The sequence below is a fragment of the Alligator sinensis genome, unplaced genomic scaffold (assembly GCF_000455745.1).
Source record: "Alligator sinensis unplaced genomic scaffold, ASM45574v1 scaffold157_2, whole genome shotgun sequence".
Classification (NCBI taxonomy): Eukaryota; Metazoa; Chordata; order Crocodylia; family Alligatoridae; genus Alligator; species Alligator sinensis.
In genome coordinates, this window is record NW_005842107.1 from 1,585,656 (window position 1) to 1,608,756 (window position 23,101).

Genomic DNA, 23,101 nt, shown 5'->3' on the forward strand with positions numbered 1-23,101 from the left:
TCTTCAAAATGCATTCATTAGGACAGGGGTGGCCAACCTACAGCACAAATGCCACAAGTGGCACAGGCAGCATCTGTGTGACATGGGGCAGATCATGGAAGGGCCAGGCAAGGCAGGAAGCAGAAAGCAGAGTAGGAGATTAGGCAGGGAGTGCAGGGTAAAAAGAAGAGGAGATCGGGGAGAACAAAGTAGGAGCAGAAAGCAGAGCAGCAGATTTGACAGAGGAAGGGTATCAGAGTGGCACTCAGAGGGTACGGGAATAATTTATGGCATACCTGCCAAAAGGTTGACCACCACTGTACTAGAACATGCTAGCTAATTTAAAATATTAAAATTTACTTTTAAAATTTACTTTTCATCTGAGCCAAGGCAAGCTGGAGAAACCTAAGGTGATGTGATGCATGCATTGTTTGGGGATGAGGCAGAAGGTGAGAGCTACTTCAACTTGGACAGGGTCCTACACTTGGCTCTCAGATATCATCCTTTATATCTATATGATGTTATAATATCTTTATATCTTTATTGTCCCAGAGAGATAAATTTACAAAGGCCCAATTGAAGGAGAAACACAAAGTAAAGGACATGTTATCGTGAATAGCGCAGGGACTTACTCCACTCTCTCATTCCAGAGAAGGGTTCCTGGGGTGGCCCAGACTTTGTGTTCTGACCCACTTGCTTCCCACATTAGTCAGCCAAGACTCAAAATTTATTTTTGTAACCCAGGCCATCTTGTAAGATTTGAGCTTCCATAACTCAGCAATCCTGAATTTACTAGGTTGTATCCTGCACTGATACATATGCCTTGAGTTTAATGAAGTTATATCAGACCAGCTTCTGAGCCTATGATTTCTAAACACCAAAAGCAACAACATCTCTCTTACAAAACTACCAGTTTAAATGTTTTCAACAAAAATCCTAATGTTCTGATTTGAAGAGATTATTTTAAATGTTCTTTCATTGTATTAAAATACAGTTAAAAAAATATAAAAGGTTGATATCTAAATGAAACCATGGGTCAATTCCACAATGCCAAAACCCTTTCTTGACTTTATGTTTTCAAGTGTTACTGCATATGCTGTTGACAGATATAACACATTGTTTTTTAAACTTGGGGATTATCCAAGGATTCTGTAATCCAGTCACCTTTCCCTCACATTAAATATTTTCCTCTTCCATATGTTTTCCTTAGTAAGGATTAAAGATAAAAGCTTTTGTTGTTGTTCTGATTTTTTTATTTCTACCTAGGAGAAGCCTTACCATCTCTGCTCCCTCCTAACCCTGAGGAAGGGTGTGTGCACCCAAAAGCTTGCAAATAAATACAATAATTTGTTTGCAAATATTTAGTTAGTCTAATAAAAGATATCACCTCTTCCACATAATGGCTTTCAAATGTAAATAAGTGAGTAAAAACTTGTCATGCAGAATACAGCTTTATCTAATGACATGTATATGAAACTGCTTATTATCAATTTAGAGACAAAACCTGCTCCCCTTACATGTTCAGTTCCATTGAAACCAAAGTGATGACCAATGAGAAGCAAGAAGTATTTGGTCTTTGGCATGCAATCTCAAAACCATGTAAAAAGACAGGATGGCTTAGCCAACCAACTCCTTATGAAGGGAGAACGGCAGCAAACATGCACCCTAATGCTACCACATTTCCTCAGACAGATCATTATCCTCAGACAGCTCCACAAGTCTAAGAACCCCCACCTGCCCTGTTACAGGTAAGTAATGTCCTAAAGTTCCTGCTTATGAGTCTAGGAAACTGGTGGCTATCCTCGTTCGTTCACTCTCCTGCCACGCCTTTGATGGGAGAATATATGGATATTAGGGCTGCGCAAAATGGCAGCGTTCCATTTTGACCAGCGTTTCAATGTTTCAACAGAACAGCATTTCGTTTCAAATTTTGTTTTAATTTGACATAGTTGTTCTGTTTAGTTCCATTGAAACAGGGTCGAAACGGCAAAACTGTTTCGACTTCTCGCCCATAGGATATAACAGGGAAGGACAAAACAGCCTATAACTTTGTCATTTCTGGATTGATTTAGATGAAATTTGCAGGCATGGTAACCCCTTCTGAGGGCACGAAGCCTGACAAGTTTCAAGGAGATAGGTGCAGGGGGTCACCAACGTTTTGAAAGCAAAACTTGTGTCACGTGTATGTGTTAAGCCACAGTGGGGTCAAAACTGCATTCATGCTAGCCCCTGCTGAGGCCACAAAGCCTGCACTTTGGGGTGCAGTTTCCCTGAACTCCCTGAATATATCTCCTTGAAACTTGGAAGGCTTCATGCCCTCAGAAGAGGCTACCATTCCTGCAAGTTTCATCCAAATCAGGCCAAAAATGACAAAATTATAGGCTGTTTTGCCTGTCCCCATTATAGCCTATGGGCGAAACGTCGAAACAGTGGCAGAACGTTTTGACTTGCCATGTTTTGTTTCAAGGCTGTTTCAAACATGTGTGTTCCATTTAGATTTTGCTGTTTTGACCTCAAAACAGGTTGAAACAGCGTTGAAACAAAACTGGCGGCGAAATTCGCCCAGCCCTAATGGATATATCAATAAACAAACAAGATAATTGCAGATCATACAGCCAGATTTATATGATGTTCCTTAATATGCCTTACAGAAACTACCTGGTGTGATCACACACGGAGTCATAATCACCAAAGTCTATAATCACAGTCTTTATGACCTGTGAACTGCTAACAGCAGCTCTCACATTACTATTTCTTCTTCTCTCTATTCTTCAGATTTCAATTCATAGTTCATGAGACCCATGTCCACCCGTCTCCCAGAACTTTCTCACCTCTCACTTCCTTGGGTAAGTTACCTCCATGTCTCTGAGTGCACACTGCCCATTCTAATAAGTCTGCCATGTTCCCGTGCCTCCACACAGGCTGCCTCAACCTTCTTGGTCTCTCTCTTTCCCACTCTGGCCCCTTTCAGGGTTAGAGGCTTGGGGGTGGCGATCTTTCAATGCTTCCTCCTTGCTCCAGTCTTCTTTCAGGTGTGTGAATCTCCTGCCTTGAGAGACCACTTGATGACATCACTATCATGTGACAGTGTAAAACTGTCATGTGAAACTTACCTAGTGTCTCTGACTCCTAGTAAGTTTTACTGGTATTATCTCTCGTAACAGGATTGTTTGTCTCCCTATTACATGCCCCATGAAATACAGTCAGCCTACAGCATGCAGGTTAAGATTGTGATGGAGATTACTGGTCCATAAAAGCTTGCTGCACGTGAAAGCTGTCAATGCACAGCACATTCCAGAATCAGATCCTAATTTCTCAGCCTGAACACAAGGTGATCACTGTATCATTAATATTTTGTCCTGAACAAGATTCTCTTTCATTTTGAGATGGGATTTTGTTTTGTTTTTCTACATAAATCTATGGGAAAGAGAGCCAGGAAAGAATGGTGTATGTAGATACCGACTCAAAACATCAGGGGCTATCTGAGGGCAAGACTGTGTCTTCATCTGCAACAGCCACATAGCAGAACAAGTAACCCCTTCTTCCCTCCACCCTTCCACGTGCTACAGAAATGCTCAATTCCCACTCCTGGCTGCTGTTGGCATGCTGCTGTCAGCAACAATGTTCAGGTAATGGAGGGGCTGCACTCCAGGCACTCCCAGGGAGAAAAGGCTGGGATTAGAAGCAGTAATGGATTCATTTTCCACGAATGTGGGCTGTGCAGAGTAAGAACATGCAACAGTGCAAATTACCCCCACATCGCTTATGTGCAGAAGTTCTTCTGAAGAACAATGCTTGCTGCTGCTTCATTAGGGACAACAACTTTCTTGAGCATCCTGTATGAATTCCATACTATAAGAATGATCCAGCCATTAAAGAAGGCTGCATGAGCAAAGCAAGAGAAAGGGGAAGAGAGGGCCAATTCTCATATGCTTATCAAACTCAAGGGTGCAAGTACAGGCATCAGTTATAGCCAGCTTTCACTGACTGCCAACAATGTAATAAATATGCTCCAAGAACACATTACTGTATGTGCAGTGGACAGGAGTATTACAGGACCACATACTGTTGAAAGCAATGGAGATCAGATGGGTTATTCCAACTCTCCATGTTTAAGTATGGGGTTGGGCGAGGGCTCCACAGTAACAGGCTTTTCTCTATGGAACTCCTTCCCTATTAAGCAGTACAGTTTCTCTAAGGTTATTTTAAAGGGGCTCTTTCTGTTCAGGTCAGCTTATTCCACATGTTTTTCTCTACCCTTTTCTTCAAATCAGCCTTGAGGACCACTGGGCACGGTCTGTGGTCACTTAATGTATTAATATCTGTATAGCACTTGAGTGATTTTAAATATTGGCACTTCATATATTATTTACATAAAACAACTGCAGAACGAATTATTTTCTATTTTAACTTTGGCAAGTGCTATTACACTGGAAACAATGCTTTTAAATAGAAGCTTGTAATAATTTGTTGTGACAAATTTATGAACCTATAATATTTCACTTCTAGCAAACACAGACATTTGTAGGCAGTTTTAGGTAGGCTGGAAAATTTTGCTAAATGATCCATTAAACACCGTATGGTGTTATTTTTAATGGCATCACTTCAATAAGTGCCCCTTTGATGTAATGACTTCTTTGGATTTCTCTTTAATATTCTTTCATATTTTTTGAACCAGCTGATAAGTAGCTATATTTTGCATTGGCTTTTGAGTCAGAAATTAAGTGTATGCAAACAGCTTTAATTTCATAGGGATCTGCTTTTTGCCCTAAGGATTATAGTAGTTGGGCAAAAAGCCTACTGCTTTTTACCTAACTTTGAGAAACCTCCCTCCTTTAAAAGACAAGCTGCATCATTACTGAAATATTCTAATGATTCATACATTTAACTATCATTCAAAACTTGTCCATGTATCTTCTCTTGTCCCAAATCGTTATGTGGCATAGTTGTTTCTACAATTTATAATTTTGTTTGGGGTTTTTTTGGGAAAAGGATATGAAGCTGGATCCAGCTTCTCCATACACAAACATCCTCAGGGCATAAACTGCTGCTGAACAGGAACAGGTGGCCGGAAAGGATGATGCATCTTTGATACAGGTGACATTTTTATGTGCGAATTGAAACCTGCAGATCTCATGAAGAACATGCAAGTACCATGCTGCAGTGATCCTCAGACACCATATACGCAGGGATGTAACACATTCCTCATAACAAAATACATATCCGAGACAAAGTGTTCACATCACCAGGCAGCTTCAACTCGCTGCCAGTTTTACCAAGCCAAGGACCAGGAGTTAGCTACACTGTCATTAGCACAATTCCCTCTAGAATCTGCCAAGAAAAATGATGCCAGACATCTGAGTCCTACCATGGAGCAGCCATGCTCTGTGTGTATCCATGGTTATTGACTCTGCTATTGCTGCAGATGGGAAAAAGAGTGGAAAGAGTAATTTAATTATTTTCTGAAGTGGAATCGTATTCAAAATGGGGTATTTATATGAAAAAGTATACCTAGTGTAAACATTGGTTGTGCTTGAGAAGGAAGGCAAGTGGCTAAGGTTCAAGCTAATGTTTATAAACAGTGAAATAAAACTAAAGGAATACAAATGAGAAGTCTGCAACTGGGACTAGGATAACCTGAGAACCCATTGGTGCATTCAGCAAAGCAAAGGAATGGGTCTCACTTCAATATTAGTTAATAATAGCAAACCAAATCAGGGGTATGCACACCCTTAACGTTTGCTACTTCCATTCTCCACTGGTCACTATCAGAGAAAGGATACTGGACTAGATGGACATTGGCCTGACCCACTACAGCACTTCTCATGTCTTGTTAGAACATGAGAACATAAGAGTGCCATATACAGGTGGCTGGTAAGGCGAGTAGGTGAGAGAGTGGGTGCTAAGAAACCCTCCTCCCCTCCCTCCCTATTCTCTGGGTGACCCACAGTCCCAATTCCCATGATGCCATACTGCAATATCTGAGACTCTTATCTTTGTCTCTATCAAAGGCTCTGATCCTTTGAAGAAATCATGGTTCAACCTGTTCTCCTATCAGCCAACAACAAGGAGTTAACAAGCATTCAAGAAGAAATGTTTAATGAAAAACTATGCAAATTAACTCACGCAGGAAGCTTAGAGAAGAATCCTGACTCCAAAATACAGACATAGTTGGAGAAATGTGTATAGGTACTTTTCCATTCCATGAAAAACACTGCTGTGCAATGGTGCACAATATTAAAAAGGTACCTCAGCTAATTCAATTCGTATGGAACTTTTCATTCTACTTCAATAAGGGCTACAAAGTTCAAGACAGCTTGGAAAGTTCTGGTTGCAAACTAAGTGTCCTGAAAAGCAGAAAAGATCAGCTGAAACCATAACTACTGTATATGCTGACTTTAGCAGCACTGCAGCCTGCAGTTTATTGCTTTGTCTCTGATCAAGTGCATTGCAATCAATGAGAATTATTATAAAGGAGTCAAGAGATAATTTTGCAAGAACGTCAAAAATGCAAAATTTAGGAAAGATGGACATATTAGCGATGGATGCATTGATTTTGAAAGGGTCTGTAAATTACCCAGTGATACCACCCAGTTTTAAGGTTGATTTCATATCTGCTTTAAGCAAGGACCTCTCTAATGTTATAGACAGAATTACTTTAGTACTTGCTGTATTTCATTCTGCGAGCAGTCTAATTTTTAACCTTGAGCCTGCTTGAATGGTTGTTTTTGAAAGTGAGAGTGAGGTTGCGCATTACGTCCTTCTCATGTCCTTGTGACAAGGTATTTAGCAGAATCTGCAGATTCATTGGAATCACACAGGGCTGTGCTGTGAACGCTTCTGCTGTGGCCTCCAACTTGTACCCTCTGGGCTGTTAACCATGTGCCTTAGCTCCCATATGCCCCCAGCCCCATGTATTACTAATATAACCCAACTTGTTTTAAAGCCTTTCCTGATTTCTCAGCCATTACAGAACAGTACTTTAAGCAGTAATGCACCAAGCGCCCTCACAGCAACTATGTGAGTGGAACTAAACAGCAACTAGGCCCCAAAATGAGCTCTCAGAGAAAATAGAAAGGATGGAGACACACTCTCACACACACCATTAGGAGCATATTTCACCATTAGGAGAACAATTGCTCTCTCTCTGACCTCACTGACCTTATGCTCAAGGGAAATCTACCCAACACCTTCAAAAGGCAAACTTGGGAACAAAAATCCCTAAGCTGCCTGGACACTAAGAACCAAGGACTAAGCAATGTTATTAGTTTTATGGCACATTATATTTTACTTAAGTCCCGAATTCTTTCCACACAGGAAAGGTGAGAGTGACCCTCTTCCCTTTTAATAGGCTTTGATCTCCCAGCAATCAGCTACCTTTCTTCTGCTACCCCTGACAATTTTTCTCAGCCCCTTCCCTATGCTGTGCTTCATTATGCTTTGCCCGGCTTCCTGGAAGAATGTCTTGCATATGAAAGCTTGTTTAACTTAATCCCAACTACATTTGGCCCAATAACAGATATCACCATAAGACATCCTTGGCTCTCACATTAAGGAATATAGTCACAGTGTAAAATGTTTTCTCTACCTCAACATTATTACTTTGTGGAGAAATAATCCTGAGGTTAGGGAAGGCATATTCTCTGAAGTCACTATTCATTCACCATATTTGGATGTTAAGCTGTTTCATTTTGCAAGCATTTATGTCAGTATTTTCTTTAGTTTAAGTCTGCACAAATAGGACTCAAACTTTAAGCTTTGATTTCTATTTGAATTCAATGCTAAATCACAAGCTGGCCTGAATTCAGTCATAACCAAAAATTAAGAAACCCAGACTGTGATTTGAGTTTAAAACAATATCCAGAGCAAGCAAATGTCTCAGACTTTGGATTCCAAGTAAACATTTAATAAAACTTTAATGGTTACAGGAAATCTTGATAAAAGAATTTGTTTTCTCCTGTTTGCAGACTAGAAATGGACATGGGACTGCATACTGTGCTTGGCTTAAGGTAGATGGCAGAATTACAATACCCAGACCAGACATAAAAGGTAATCATTCTTCTGCTATAAAATGATTAAAGGTCTGTAGTCTGATAGCCACAATCATTTAAAAAAAAAATAGAAGATTATAAATGGAACTGTGAAGGAAACCTCCAGGTGAAATTCAAGTTTACTCATGCATATGTGAAATATATGCATAAAACACTTACTTTTCTTGAGTATTCCTGAAAGATTTTAACATAACTACTTACCAACGTTTAAAAACATTTAAAAATAATGGGAAAGAAATGCCTTGAATGCGCTTTGTGGGAACCAAACTTCTCTTGCAAAGCCAAATGAATCTCTTGCGTTTTCTCTTTCTAAATCTGACTACGTAGCAACTTTAACACTGTATGAGAATTAAGTGGTCATAGCTTTTTTCTATTTGGTGATGTTGCTTCATGTTCTATTTATATTTGGTGATGTTGGTGATTTGCCCCATATTGGAATCAAAGGATTTAAGTTTGAAGCTCTCTAGAAAGTTTGCACAAATTAACCAGCCCAGAGAAGAGTTCTAGAATGTCCTGTCATGGATACGTAACAAAAATGACATTCCTATTTGAGCTATGGCAATTCAAGGTTAGCTTTAAGGTAAAATTTAATTGACTTTATAGCATGGCTTCCCATCTGTCTATGCCCCACCTACAGTCAGGTCATTCAGAAATCAAACATTCTTTAATTGCCTTGGTAGCATACAATTTTAAGAGAACTGGTAACTCTGCCCTCCAATCCTGCCCACCCCAACTTACTTAGATCTCATTCCCTGGACGGGTCCCAGCAAATGTATGCACTAGCAGGGACCTGATCTAAGGTAAGCCATGTGATTGTGGATTGGGTCTTGCAAATATGTGCATATGCCCACTTATGCATTAGTAGGACAACTAGTTACCACTAATATGTGCAGGATTGAGATCCCAGACTGTAAAATTCTTTGGGGCAGGACATTATTATTTATTTGTCTACAATTGCTATCCACGTTTTAGTGCAGTATAGACAACAATAAATAATAATAATACAATAATAAAATAGGGTAAGTAACAAGGTGCAGCTGGGACATTTGCTTGAGATGCTATATTTCTGACACATTATTGTTGTAAATAATTATTTAAACACTGGACATCTGGTCCCCTGCAAAGCAGTTTCCAGAGAGCATAGGAAAATGGGGATTTATCAGAAAGGTTATCACTGCTTCCTTATACTAACGAAATGTCTATGCTACACAAGCTGAGGGCCAGCATAGTACAGCATAGTACAGGAAGCTGTACAGCATAGTACAGGATCGCTCTCCAACAGCTTAATTCCAGCTGAGCTTTCCCTGCCCATTAGGAATTACTGGCTGACCAGCTACAGCAGAATTCACCAGATAGGCACAATTTAAGACTATTGAAATGAGACCCTATTGGTCAGCTGGCTATTCCATTGACATGTTCAATGTTTGATGGCAATTGGCTCAGAAAGCACACTGTTGAAACCAGTCAGAAACCACTAACGTATATATATAGGTAGAATTTACATGAAGCTACATTTCTTAAATGATTATATTGCTTATGTATTGATTTAAGCCTGACTGTTTTAACATTTAATATTGCATTCCATAAAGTCAGTACCCTATTAATCTGATTAACTCATCTAGATTTTTTTCAGCAGAATGATCTAATTACTGTTAGGGCAATCATTGTTACTGAATGAATTAAAATACAATTATTAAAAAATTACAGGTAGTTAAAATGTACCTTAATGGCAAAGCTGAACTGGGCTTCAAAAGCAAAATATTTTTCCTGTGCATTTAAACTATGGCTACATATCTATTAATGAGGTGCATAATAATGACTCTGGCCATTTGAAAAGCTAAAAGTATGTAATTGAACAATTATTAGTGTCATACTGCCTGAGGGCACTATTTGTCAAGAGATTTATATGATGGGCAATTATATCCACTCAACCTTGAAGGATAGATAATTCTATCTTTTGATAGGAACAAATTACCCTTTACATTTAATTTTTAAAATTTCAAAAGTTTAGTTTCTGTATTTTTATTAGTTAGACCTTGCAAAGTAAAGACTTTTTAGAAGACTTGTTTTGCCATTATAAACATTAATCAGTTCCTCCAGGGTACAGTGAGGGAGAATCACCACTGCGAATTCACTATCTCAATTACCCAGTGAAGAAAAAAAATGGGACATTTCTTTAATTCATGTTTATTGAACAATTACATTTTGTCTCCATTAAATTTTCATAATGTATATAATAGCAAAGCTAACTGCTGGTGAGAGATGGACAAAGCTTAAAGACTGCAAAATTCTTCAGAATCTCTCCATGTTTCATTAAATACTTAAAATGTCTGCCTTATTAATAAAACCCAGAAGACAAAGACAATAAGACAAGGTGAGTCTTTAAAGAGCACGGCTTGAAGAAAGAGGCTACAGAAATGCAGAGGAACAAGTCCAGGGCTATTTTCTGGACATTCCCTTTCTAAGGGAGTATTGACAGCAGGACTGAACAGGATCATGGATGTATAAACAGAGCTCACAATCCAAAGGAGAAACCACAAGGAGAAAAGTTTGGGAGAGGGGTGACCAGGAATTCTTGGAGGACATAGACCTAAATATTCTAGCCTGGGGAGGAAACTACTGCAGGGAACTGGGGGCATAGAAATCTGCATATTTCTTTGCATCCTCGTGTCAATAATATCCCCCAAAGACATGGGCTTTTAATTTAATTTGGCCTCATGGTGTGAGATGTCCAGATGCAATATGTTCTGTGTTTTGAATGTGAACTCTGAATTTACTGTTAAAACAGAGAACAACTCTGCAGAACAGTAAGGAGATAGGAAATGTTAGATTTGCCACTCCAAAAAGCCATGAAGTTCTGATTGCTTTCTACTATTTGAGAGGGGCAAAGCAGCCAGAAAAAAAGGATGAATGTGGCCCTAAAACAGTGCACATACACCCCTTTCATTAAATCTTGCAGTTTGCTATCCATTTGCTGAAATTACTTTATATTTGTTAACAGTGTTGTAACAGGGTGAGTTGTAACCAGCAACTACATGCCTAATCCAGATAGCAATGTCAGCAGGTTGCTTACTGACACATAGTAGGTTTCACCAGGAAATGAAATTGTTATAATCGGGACAATGGATCCCCAGTGTAAAAGATGATGATCCATGGGCAGCAATATTGTGCAAACAACCTGCTGTAGACAACATCATACTCCGCCCTCTCTGCCAACCTCAGGTTTCGATTTTTTAACGTCCTGTAGCCACAAGCAAATCTGAAGGTCTGACAATTTCTCTACAAGCTATGGGTTGGGGGGGTCCAATAATTTAGACTATACTAACTATACCGTGGTTGTGTAGAGTGTTTGCAACCATCAACCACGTTCTCAAAGAGAGCCAGCCCAAAACATATTTAGACACCCAAACAAATAATTTTCAGAAGTGATCAGCAACCAGAATCTCCCATTAATTTTGGCCAAGATCCCAACGTGGAAGAATTTGTAAGCTAGGATAAATAATTAAGGTTGGGAGCAGACAGGATCAGGGTTACTGATAATTTAAAAAATGTATTTGGTCTTGGATACTTTTAGAACAATCAATTTTTACAGTATATTTATTTATTGCTAAATAACAAAAGTTGTTCATGGCTGCTCTACTGGAAAAAAAAATCTGAAATTACTGAAAACATCCAAGGATTTATAGAATGCATATTACAGAGCCCAGCTTTGTACACACACTCAATATACACTGCTTAAACTGTGCAAAATAGCTTAATAATTGACCAAAACAGAACAGTTACCACCTGTGTGACCTCTTCATAGTAAGTAAGCATTCTCCTATAAGCTAAGAGGTACATAGATACTATTGACGTCAACTTTAAAAGTGAGTGCACTTATATTTAAGGTTGGATTCTGTTTCTGTTATAAATGATCCACATTTTTCACTAACACATTATGGTTACAGAAATGTAAATGTCCTCTCTTCTCCTATGATTCATTCCTTTCACTACTTCTGCTTCTGTCTGTTAAACTGTTATTGTTTTTTTTTCTTGTCAAGTTCAACAAATTACCTACTAAAAAGCTAGCTACAGCTTAATTAAAATACACATTATTAATGTCATGTTTATATAGAAACTCTCTGGTGAAATAAGTAGCCTCTAGCTTTTGAAGTAATCACAATTAAGCCTGTCAATATACACTAACCACTGAAGTATAGGAAGAAGAAAACAAGACTAAGTAAAGCAATTTGGCTTGCTGCAACCAATTCCATATAAAATAGTGTTTCATCATGTATTAGAGCTGGAAAATCAACCATAAATTAATTACCTGAAACTGTCAATTGTGCATCATAGAGTAAAATTGAAAATTCCAGATAAATTAAAGCTACTTTGGTCAGAAGGGGTGAAGATCCTGACTCGACTGAATGAAACGGGAACTTTCCTATTGATATAAATGGGGCCAGAATTTCACCTAATGTTCCTTGCAGGAACAGAAGAGGTTTGCCTGAAAAAAAGTGTGTGTATTGCAGTGAAGCCTCCAAAGTTTTAAATGTAATCTTTCATCTAAAAGGTTTGAGGTGGGTTTTTATTTTTATTTGATTTTACATTACTTCATTGTATGTGATCTCCTAGCTGCTACCAGTGCTTCTGTTACTTTGGTCATCAGAGCGAGTATAAATGGTAACTGGTACCTAGCTTTTCTCCCTGCATACTGAACATATCACTGTACTTAAGAATATCATCTGAGTCTCCTTAAGGTTATTATGAACTGTTACAATCAACCCAGTCAATTACTTTTTCTATACAGTAGGACTAAACCTTGAAGAATATCCATGCTCCCTGTGTAGCACTCTCTCTTGCATCATAAAGATTAATCTGCCAGTTATATTTCCCTGTTTTAAGTAAACAGGAATATTTTTAGTTTGGGGATGTTTTCTAATGCACAATGTTAATGTTAAAGTGTCATATCATCTCCAAATATCAAATTACCATCAAATAAAAATGTATATGATTTAATTTTAAGTGATGTTTATTACCCACAATATCTCTGATTTTTAAACTTGAAGGAAGATGACGGGTAGAATGAATCAGTCCTTTTTCCCTGTTTTCTTTCCTTTTTGTATGAATCAAGTTCAACACAACGCTATTAAAAAGGCAGGGGGAAAGTGTACATAGATGGGCAGAGACAGTGGTGGATTCCCTATTATAAATATTAGCCGTGGTCTCAGACTAACCACTGTCACTTACTGAAAAATACCATAGCTGAGGAAGGCCTTATCAATATCACTTGAAGAGATGCAATACTACTCACAGGAGACTAGCTATAGTTAAAAATTCTGCTTGCCCATATTCTCCTGAAAGGATAAGCTGAGCAAACATTTTGGATGACTTGTACCCCACAAATTTTATAACTTGCAAGCTGACCATGTATTTTTTCCCACCGTGCACAGAGCACCACCACTTGCTGACCCCAGAATGGCCCTGTGGGAAGGAGGGCCGGGGTCAGGTGGCTGCTCCATACCTCCCAGCCCCCGCAAATAATATTTTCTAGTGCCGCTTATGCTTGTATGCCTTTGTAAAGATGTTGACGATTGCCTGAATGTCTGCCTCTAAGTAAGCGCACACTACAGCAACATCAACGTACTGGGGCTCAATGATCGAGACTGGGGTGATCTTGGTTTTGGTTCAAAGTCGGCTGAGGTTAAACAGCTTACAGTTGAGATGTTATTTACTAGGCTTATAAATACCTTTCATAATGTGAACAAGGCAGCTTGCCATTTTATAGTCAATGAAAAATACAAGATAATCACTAAGAGTAAAGGGAAGATTATCAAAACAGCAGTGTGAAAAGTTGCTGCTTAACATGCTTTAATTCTGTTTTATCTTTATAATAAGACACAGCCTAGGAATTACAGAGAAATGTGAAAACAAATTTATTTGCTGGGTGAGAGAAACAGAAATAAAAGAAATTTAAAATACTGCATATAAGCACGTTAAAATTATGCTTCTATTATTACTAGTGCTATGATTAGGGCCTTCCGGCCAAGAACAGAGGCCAGGGACAGAAGTTACCACTTATTGCATGGTAACAGTGCAGAAAGCACTCTACAGCCATAACTGAACAGATGGTCAGAACGCATCGAGTGCTGTAAGAATGGTGGTACTCTAAGATACCCCTGGATGGACGTGGTACCAGACTTCAATACTGTATATTAGAGCACCATAACAAACATTTATTCCAGATCCCATCATGACTCACATTAGGTCACATACCACTGGCATCCCATGGGGCTTTGTGGCACCCCGCTCACCACCCCCTCCTACCAGGGCAGTGGTCTATCCTCAGCCGGAGCGTGTGTGGTCTCCCCAAGCATTGGGCTGTCCCTGCCCCTGTGTTCTCAGTGGCCTGAGGCAATGAAGCCCCTCTTCCTAACCCTACGTGTTCCCTCTGCTCACCTATGAGTCACCGTCTGGTATTATCTTCAGTTTGTGGATTCCATCTGCCCTGTCTGGGCATTTGTAAAGATTGTAGCCTTCCATTAAGTGTTGTGCTGTTTTTTGGACACTGCATTTAAACAGGGGGCTATCCAAGATGTTCATCTTGAGCAGTGTTGTTTTGAAGTGTTCATATCTAGATCTCAGTCTGTTCAGCTTGACCCATACTTTTCGTCAAGGTTGTGCCCAATGGGGGAATTGCTTGGTGTTCTTATAAAATGCTATATCATGGAATAAATATATGGGATGTATAGGAATACATTTCAGACCAGACTACTCTGAATGATCATTTCATTTTCATTTACCACCCCCCTTACCTAAATTTAGCACAGCACACAAGGGCACAGTACCCAGCTTATTGGAGTCTCTACGGGCCCATCAACCTGGCAGCAGGGGAGCAGTTAGGGTCTGTCTTGTTACATCACTTGTATGATGCCTAAGAGCACAGGGAGCACACCTCTGTGTGTGTGTGTGTGTGTAAGCTGTGCAGTCTGTTATGAGTCTCTGCACACTGTTAATTATAGCGTTGAGCTTTTTAGTGTGACAACTACTGGATCATACAGAAGCACAGTTGCCTGGTGGGGCATATACCATTGCAAGCACAGTGGTTCTGGACACTTTGAAGTTGGCACACCATGTCATGGTAGCTAAATGCTGGTGAAATGAATATCAAATGGGACCCTCAATGTGGGTGCTTGGAATGGACAGATTGGCAATTGTTTGCACCTGCATAGCTGCAACACTTGAATGAGCCACCCAGAGCCAGGATTGCATTGTGAATATTCAAGAAAAAGGTCTCCAGATGGCTACCAGATGTCTGAGGGAGGCCACCTGCACTGCTAGAGAGCTGAGAGTTGCAGCACCAGGATAAGGAGTTTAAGGCTTAAAGACTACTTGGGAACCAGCTACATCTCAGACTGGTGGCAGTGCCATGGCAGCCGTCAGGAGACTATTGGCCTCCTGGGCAGGAGTGTTGGGGCAGATTGCTGCCCACCTCCCCATGGCTTGGAGAATCCCAGTCTAGGGACTCCTCCCTGAGTGACATGCCTGAGAGTCCCATGGGGGGTGGCAGCCATGGGGGAATACGCCACACTACATTGATTGAAAGATACTGGGGTGTGGGAAAACTGTGAAACAGGAGATCTGATGCATGGGAGCTCTTGCACCATGAAGCCTACCAGCCCAGTGAGCCAGACCACTCCAGACTCAGGTCCTGCTGTGAGGGAACAGCACAGGCTCTGCAAGGATAGGCAGCTTCCTGAGCTCAAGTCCAAGTTCTGTAGTGGGCAACATTTCACAGTTTAATTAAACCAAGGGGTGGCACTTTTGCATGTGGCTTTCCCCTTTGTACACCAATATCTCATGTTTGTTAAGTTGATCCCCCACAAAAGCTGCCCATTCCTGTCCCCATCTCAACATCATAGCCACCTGGTGCAGGCAGGATCTTTCCCCTTTCTCTCTCTCTCAGTATTAACTGAGAAGGCGGCTCCAAGTTCTGGAGTAGGCAGTGTTTCACAGTTGTTGTTTAATAAACACACTAACCATTTGGCAGCTTCAACAGGCTGCATTCTCCAGGAGCCCCTGTGTGTGTTCCTGGGGGAGGTATTGGGAAGGGAGAAGGGATGGAGGATGGTGCCCAGGCAGCCTGGGTGGGCAGTGGTGCCCATGATGCAAGGCCAAAGGGCTTGAGACTGGGACTGGAGACACTCAAAGGCCTCCAGCTGTACTGTCATAGTGGGGAGCCCCCAGTGGGGACAGTGCCAGAGTAATAGTACCCCAGGAGGCATCCCCTGTGACAGTTGGAGACTGAGCACTAGCCTCGTAAGGTCACAAGAAGAGGTATATTTACTGACAGGGCCAGCAATGACACAGGTGGTAGAGCTGCAGATGTGACAGCAGCCCCAGTTTACCAGTTCATACTGACTGCAGATTCGCCAACGCGTTGGGGCAAATGTCATAGGCGAGCACCTCACGCTGGCAGAAGGGAGGCTCCAGGAGAGTGGAAGGCAGGGTGTGGAGCCCAGTGGCAGCAAGACCCCGACATGGGCCATGTGAGCAGGTGGAAGAACTGGCTCAGCAGACTGGAGGCTCAAAGGAGTCTTCAGCCCCAGGAGTTCAAACTCCAGAGAGGAGTGAGTGAGACTCTGCACAGAGAATCCCCAGTGATCACTGCTTTGCCAGAAGGAGTGCCAAGGCAACAGATGTGAGTTTCCCAGGAGTGCTTGGGACTGCAAGCTCACTGGCTGTTTGCTATTAGGAAAGCTTGTTCTTTTGAATTTTGAATTCACTTTAGCAGGAAAAGTAGACCAGATTGACCCACCGATCAGAAGACTTAAAGACTGAGAACTGGATTGGAGCTGAGTTAATGAGCCTGGGTCACTGAATTGGTTAGGACTCGTGTGAATTGCTTGTGATGAGTGGACTTGATATACTCGATTTCCCTGAGGGCAGTAAATGAACTGATGCCACCAGATGGTGCGGAAGATTCCTGAAATCAATTAACTGGGTCCTATATGAACTGTTTATTTATTGAAGCCCTGGGCTTTATACGACTTAAAGGAAATTAGTGAGTCTCAGTCGCCAGAAGTTGTAGAGTGATTTACCTCTGAGCTACCATAGGACCATGTGAATCTTTCATTGATTTGAGAGAACTCAGTTGAAGTTGCAGCAAACTAAGCTGTTTACTGACTGCATTGCTAGCCCAGGACCCTCCTTTGTGAAGGACTGCAGCCTGTACCCCAGTGAGATCCAGCTGGCATGTGGATGGGGTACAGAGGGACAGAGGAGCCCCAAGAACACGTCACTTCTGGAAGTACTTACAGATGACCAAGGACCCTCCCTCAATCTCACAAATCCAAGGTGTGGCAGGTGAGTCGGTGGTGTGCAGGTGAGCCCTACAAGTGAAACGTACTAAGGGTCAAACTTTCCAGCTCCAAGAGCTGGCACCCTAGGGGCTGGAGTGCATGGACCTTGTAACAAAGTCAGCTTAGGCACCACCGCTCACACCTACTCATTTGGGGAGGGCTCCCAGTCCACATGGGTGAGAACCTACTCAGCCAGGGCATTGTGGATCCTCCCCCGCAGCCTACCTCGTTGATACGGAAGTGCCAGTGTCCCCGCTACCCAGCTGGAGCTCGCAGGAGCTCCTCCCACCTGTTCCCGCTGCCCATCACCTAACTGGGGAGTGCTGACTGTCAGGGGGTGCACCAGTGCTTTCAGGGGGTCCACATGCACCCCCATACACCTCCTACACATCGCCACTGCATGCACACATACACAGAACCCAGCTGCCCAGCATATGCACACACACACACAACCAGGCATCCAGGACATGCATACACATGCCAAACCCAGCTGTCTGGGACACACACGCACACGGTAGGTGTAGGCCGTGGTGGACAGACATGCATGGGACAGCTGACTGGTGGCTCATGGCCAGGAGGGTGCATGCCATGATGAGGTACTGCCACATCAGGTCTAGGTTGGCAGCCATGATATCTCTGCCAGTCAATCATGGGCAGCTCAAATGTTTGGCTCTGGTTGGGAGTTTTTGGCAGCCTGGGAAGCCCATGGAGCATGCTGAATGGTATACAAGAGCCCCTCCTACCTGCTGGGCTTGGGCTGTGCAGGCAGGCTCTGAGCCCTGCTTCCCCTTCCCCATCCCCACAAGGACTAACATCTTCTGAATGCTTCCAGAGTAAAGCTCAAAAGTTAGAGTGCTTCCACCTTGGGCTTCTTGAATGCCTGTACTTAGCCTAAGATGCTAGAAAAAAGAATTTAAAGTAGCGAGTAAACAATAAGGGATTTATTTTACGTGTTTAACATTTTGTATTGGGCAAATATAGGGCAGACACAATTAAAATGAAAAGAAATTCATGATGGGAGGTATCATAAAAGAGATGAAAGCCCAAGTCATTGTAAAATTAGAGTTTAGGGTATATGATGCATCTTATAGCATGCTTTTTAGATTAAAAAAATTAATACACTAAAAAGGTAAAATATTTAAGATAAAATAAAATATAGCTCCCACAATCCACCAGGTTATATAAAAAATGGCTTACAACTTTTCTGGCTACGGACAGAGATTTCACTGATAATTACTAAAAGCTATCTTTACACAAGGAAGCAAAAATGAAAGCTTGTTTTTCTATCCTTCATTAGCAATTCCATTGCACCAAAGGTATATCTTTATTTATTTAGTTATTAAAAATAACTAAATAAATAAAACCTCAATTTATTTTCCATGCAAGTCACGCCATCATCAAATGTAACAAAGCATATTTTTCGAGAACATGCAAAAAAAAATATCCGAAGGCCCTTTCCAATAAGCTGCTTTTGATTATTGTAATAGCCACTTAGGAAAAGTCTAACTAAAATCTTAAAAAGTGCCAAGAACAAAAAAACTCCTTCATCTGTGAAAGCTGGTATGTACTAAAGCCTTGCATTCCCCAAACACCAATCCCATACAATTTAGAGGGAATCCTCAAAAACAACTTCAGGGATCTCTCTGTCACTGCCTGGTTCCAAGTACCATATATTAAATGGAAAGTTGCAGCTTTAAACCTTCATATCATTGCTATGATTAGAGGAAAGGTTGGAAAGCTTTTAGGAGAAATAGAGTCACTTGCAGTGTTTGATGAAGTGTTCTTTTCAAATAAATCTTGTAAGAAGGCAAATCTCAATATTTTTAAGCTTCTAAAAAACTGCACTTGCCAACTACATTTTACCTCATCAGGAGAACTGAAGAGATTATTCATCTTAAATAATATATGAAAGATGAGAGATTCAGCTTTGTTGATATATGTATTAGTTTCTTAGGAAGCCAGAATTACATTATTTTTGTGTTCTGAAAATATTTATGTCCCCCTCTCATAATAAATGAGCAACAAATATTGCTTTCAAACTAAAATATTATCCTAATATTTCCTAGTGGGAAGACAGGAAAATTATAAGCATTACAGTATTTCAGCTTGAGGAGTGACTTGACTGAAATAGTGGTTGAGAAGAGAAGCTGTCCTCATCTGTCTAACCTATCATCAAATAGATAATTTCTATTTTTTGTATTAAAATTCTCAGCTATCTACCACAATAAAGGCTTACCCTGAAACAAATAAATATATTCAGAATTAATAAGCCCCAGCTTCTGATGAGAAAAAGGAAGTAAAGGTAATATTATTACAGATGTAGGCAGATAGTGTTTATACATATCACACACACACACAAAGCTAACATACAAAACATAAGAGCAATATTCACCAAAAATCTCTACTAGTATGTATGTTTCACTAACAGTCCAGGCTTTGGTAACAACAGTGAAAACATGTTTAAGCGGAATAAATCAGTTTGCCTGGAGTAATGACTGAAAACAGAGAGTGGGCTGATCCAAACTGTTAAAGGCCTCAACCTGCAAGTCGTGAATCCTGAACACTTAGCAGGGACATTCACCTTCTGGCAGCACCTAAGGTGTTAAACCATTCCTTTGACACTTCAACAATGAAAGCATTCCTTCAATAGGAAAACAAAAATGAATAACTGAAACTATTCGCTAGATTTACTGTATTCAGGTGAAAGCCTGGTGGTTGCAGATGGCAAAGTTCAAATAAGGAGAAGAGTAATAATTCCTTGGTAAATCAATTGAGGTACACAAGGAATGCAGAATTCAGATCCAAAACACGAAATTCACTTCGCTGCTTTCACATACACAGTATGTTTTGGTTTATACCGAAGGGGAGGATTAAGATCCAAAAATATTTGAGCTGTAATATCTAGCAGCTATCCTCAGGAAAAGCAAACACCCTTCATAGAATGCAAATGCAACTTCTGAAACACAGAGACATTCTCCTGCTAGTACCGTTTCAAGCAAAGGAACACTATTTTTGACCACATAAATGTATATTACACATTCCTACATAACAAACTTTCTAAAGATTTCTAAGGAAATTGAAATTCATCTGTGAAAGCAAAACTCAAAACCAAATATACTATGGAAATCATGAGAGAGACCAATCTGCCCCTTGTGAGGGATTAGGAGACCCTCACAAGGGGCAAAATAGCCTGTAATGACTAAGGATAGGCAGTCAAAAAGTGCATGGTTGAATCAATTCAATCTTCGCAGGTTAGTCTAAACTGTGTAGATTGAACGGATAAGCAAGTGAACAGACATTCACTTTTGATTCAGAAAATGCAGCCACATGCCTGCAGTGGCCCAGGCCAGAAGCTGAGGGGTTCCAGGGCATGCCTTCCTGCTTGGCTGGAGGAGATAGCTTGACCTACCCACCCTGCCAGGGGGGGAAGGGGAATTATGGGGGCAGTGCAAAGCACCCTGGGATGCTGGGGGACTGAGAGTCAACTTGAATCTGGAGAGGATCTGAGAGAGAAGTTCAATAAACTGATTTAACCTAAATCAGTTAAGTTGATACTACATCCACCCAGACTCATCTTAAACCACTTTTGGCCATTTTGAAAGTGGCTTATGTGCACTCAAATTCTGTAGTGTTACAGATTTGAACCAGTTTCCAGTCATTTATAGCAGTTTATGTATAATTTCTGTTCCTAGTCAATTTGTTTACTACATTGTTTCTAATGATTAGTTGTATGATGGCAGCATCTAGATGCAATTACATACTGTGTTAGGCAAGGAGAAAACCTTGCCCAATTTTCCTTTTGCAAAAAAATTACAAATCAGTTAGTATAGTCTATGTACCTAAATTGTAATGGACACCATCTAACAATCTGGCCCTTGATGTTTACAATTGCTTCTTTCTTATATTTTAATTCTAAAAATATGAACCAGGGGCCAAAGTGGGCAGGATAATCTGATGGTGAGCAGGCTGAGAGGGTGCTGAGAAAGGCAAGTCTCTCTCCCAAGAACCTTTCAGACTTCCATTCCAAGACCAACTTCATAAAGGCTCATTGCCCATGATAAAAATATCTGACAGAATTCAAGTTACTGTACGTCAGTACCATTTACTCATCCTGGTGGCCCTCACTAGGAATCCAGCCCATACAGCTCATGAATTTTTCCCTGGCATTTACAACTTTTGAGGAGAGTTTCTCCAAGTGTGAAATTACGTGTCCTTTGAATGCAGAAACTTATGGTCACTGGTGGGCACATATGGGGAAGAGGAATTATGAGGTACAACATATTATAAAAAACACCAGCATGTTTTAAGACATAGTATTTAGAAGCCCTTAATAGTAAGCTTTCAAGTACCCCCAAACCCTCCTTCTGAACTCCTCTATCTGTAGGATATTAATCTCTAAATAAATTGGTCGCTCCAATCAAATGACAGGAAGCAAGCTGAAAATGAGAAGCACTCTGGAAATGTACCTATGCAAATGTAACTGGTATTGCTAACCACAGTTACACTTGCATAGATCTACAGCTGGATTCAACACTGCACCTATTAGACAATCTGAGCCTGGACAAAGTGAATGAGACACACTGCCATAATGTTTTTGAAGTATTTCACACCTGCTTTTCCCCAAGTGTACATGACTAGAGGTATAGCATACTGCAGACACAACCTTGCAATGTAGCAGAGTCCAGATACAACCTTGAGACTCTAAAAGAATAATCACGTCTTTACAAAGGACAAGAACACTCAGAAACACAGAGTTGTGACAAGAAGCTTCTGTCCACACAAAAAAATTGCTGTATGAAAATAAAATTAAACTCAGATTAAATTGAGATACTGGACATCATTAACTAGCAAAATACTTGCATACCTATCTACAGTGCTTGTGTAGTTGAAAGGACAATGCTGTCAATGGAATTCAGAACAATTCTAGCTCAAAGACGACTAGATAAATGATACCATTCAAAGTTCAGGATAGGCAGGGCTAAATCTGAATATTTTTTCTACTTTCCTACCTGATGCGATTGATCTTAGATTAATTTTTCTGGGGAGATTTCCCATTAATATTAATGGATACAAAAATGTACCTCAGTTGAATTTCTCTGAACTCCAGCCTTGGGTTTTCTCATGCTCTTGATTATTTCTAGATGCCAATTACTTATTTAAGCTGCATACAAAAAGATACCCAAACCAATATCATCATTAGCCTACCAATTTCAAAACTGACCAAATTTTAATTACTTTAGGACATGACAGTTGTGCGATACATGGCCCAGGAAGCCGCATTCATTTCTTGTCACTAACTAGTAATTTTCTGCCTTTTTTATCTGGCTATTATTTTATACATTTTCTAGTCTGGAAAAAGTTAGTTCTTTTCCCAGTTCCCAGAAGTAAAACATAACAGTTTTCTTCTTTTTCAACAGTACTTTTTCTTTCTAAAAATGTAGCTTTGTGGGTCTGCAGAAGGCATCAAATGCTTTAATGATATTAAAAATAATAGTAAAAAATTGCATTATATTAAATGCTTCTCTAATTCAACATTGTCAGTACTTGTTCTATTTTTCTTGTTAGCAAATAGACATAGAGGGTATCTCCCCATGAGTGGGAATGTGCATTTCCCTGGGGACAAATAGCAGTGGCACATATTTGTGCTGTTGTTACTTGTCCAACAGCAGCACAGATGGGTGGGGCCAGCACCTGGACTGGCCCTAGCAGCTTTACCTAAGATCCTGATGC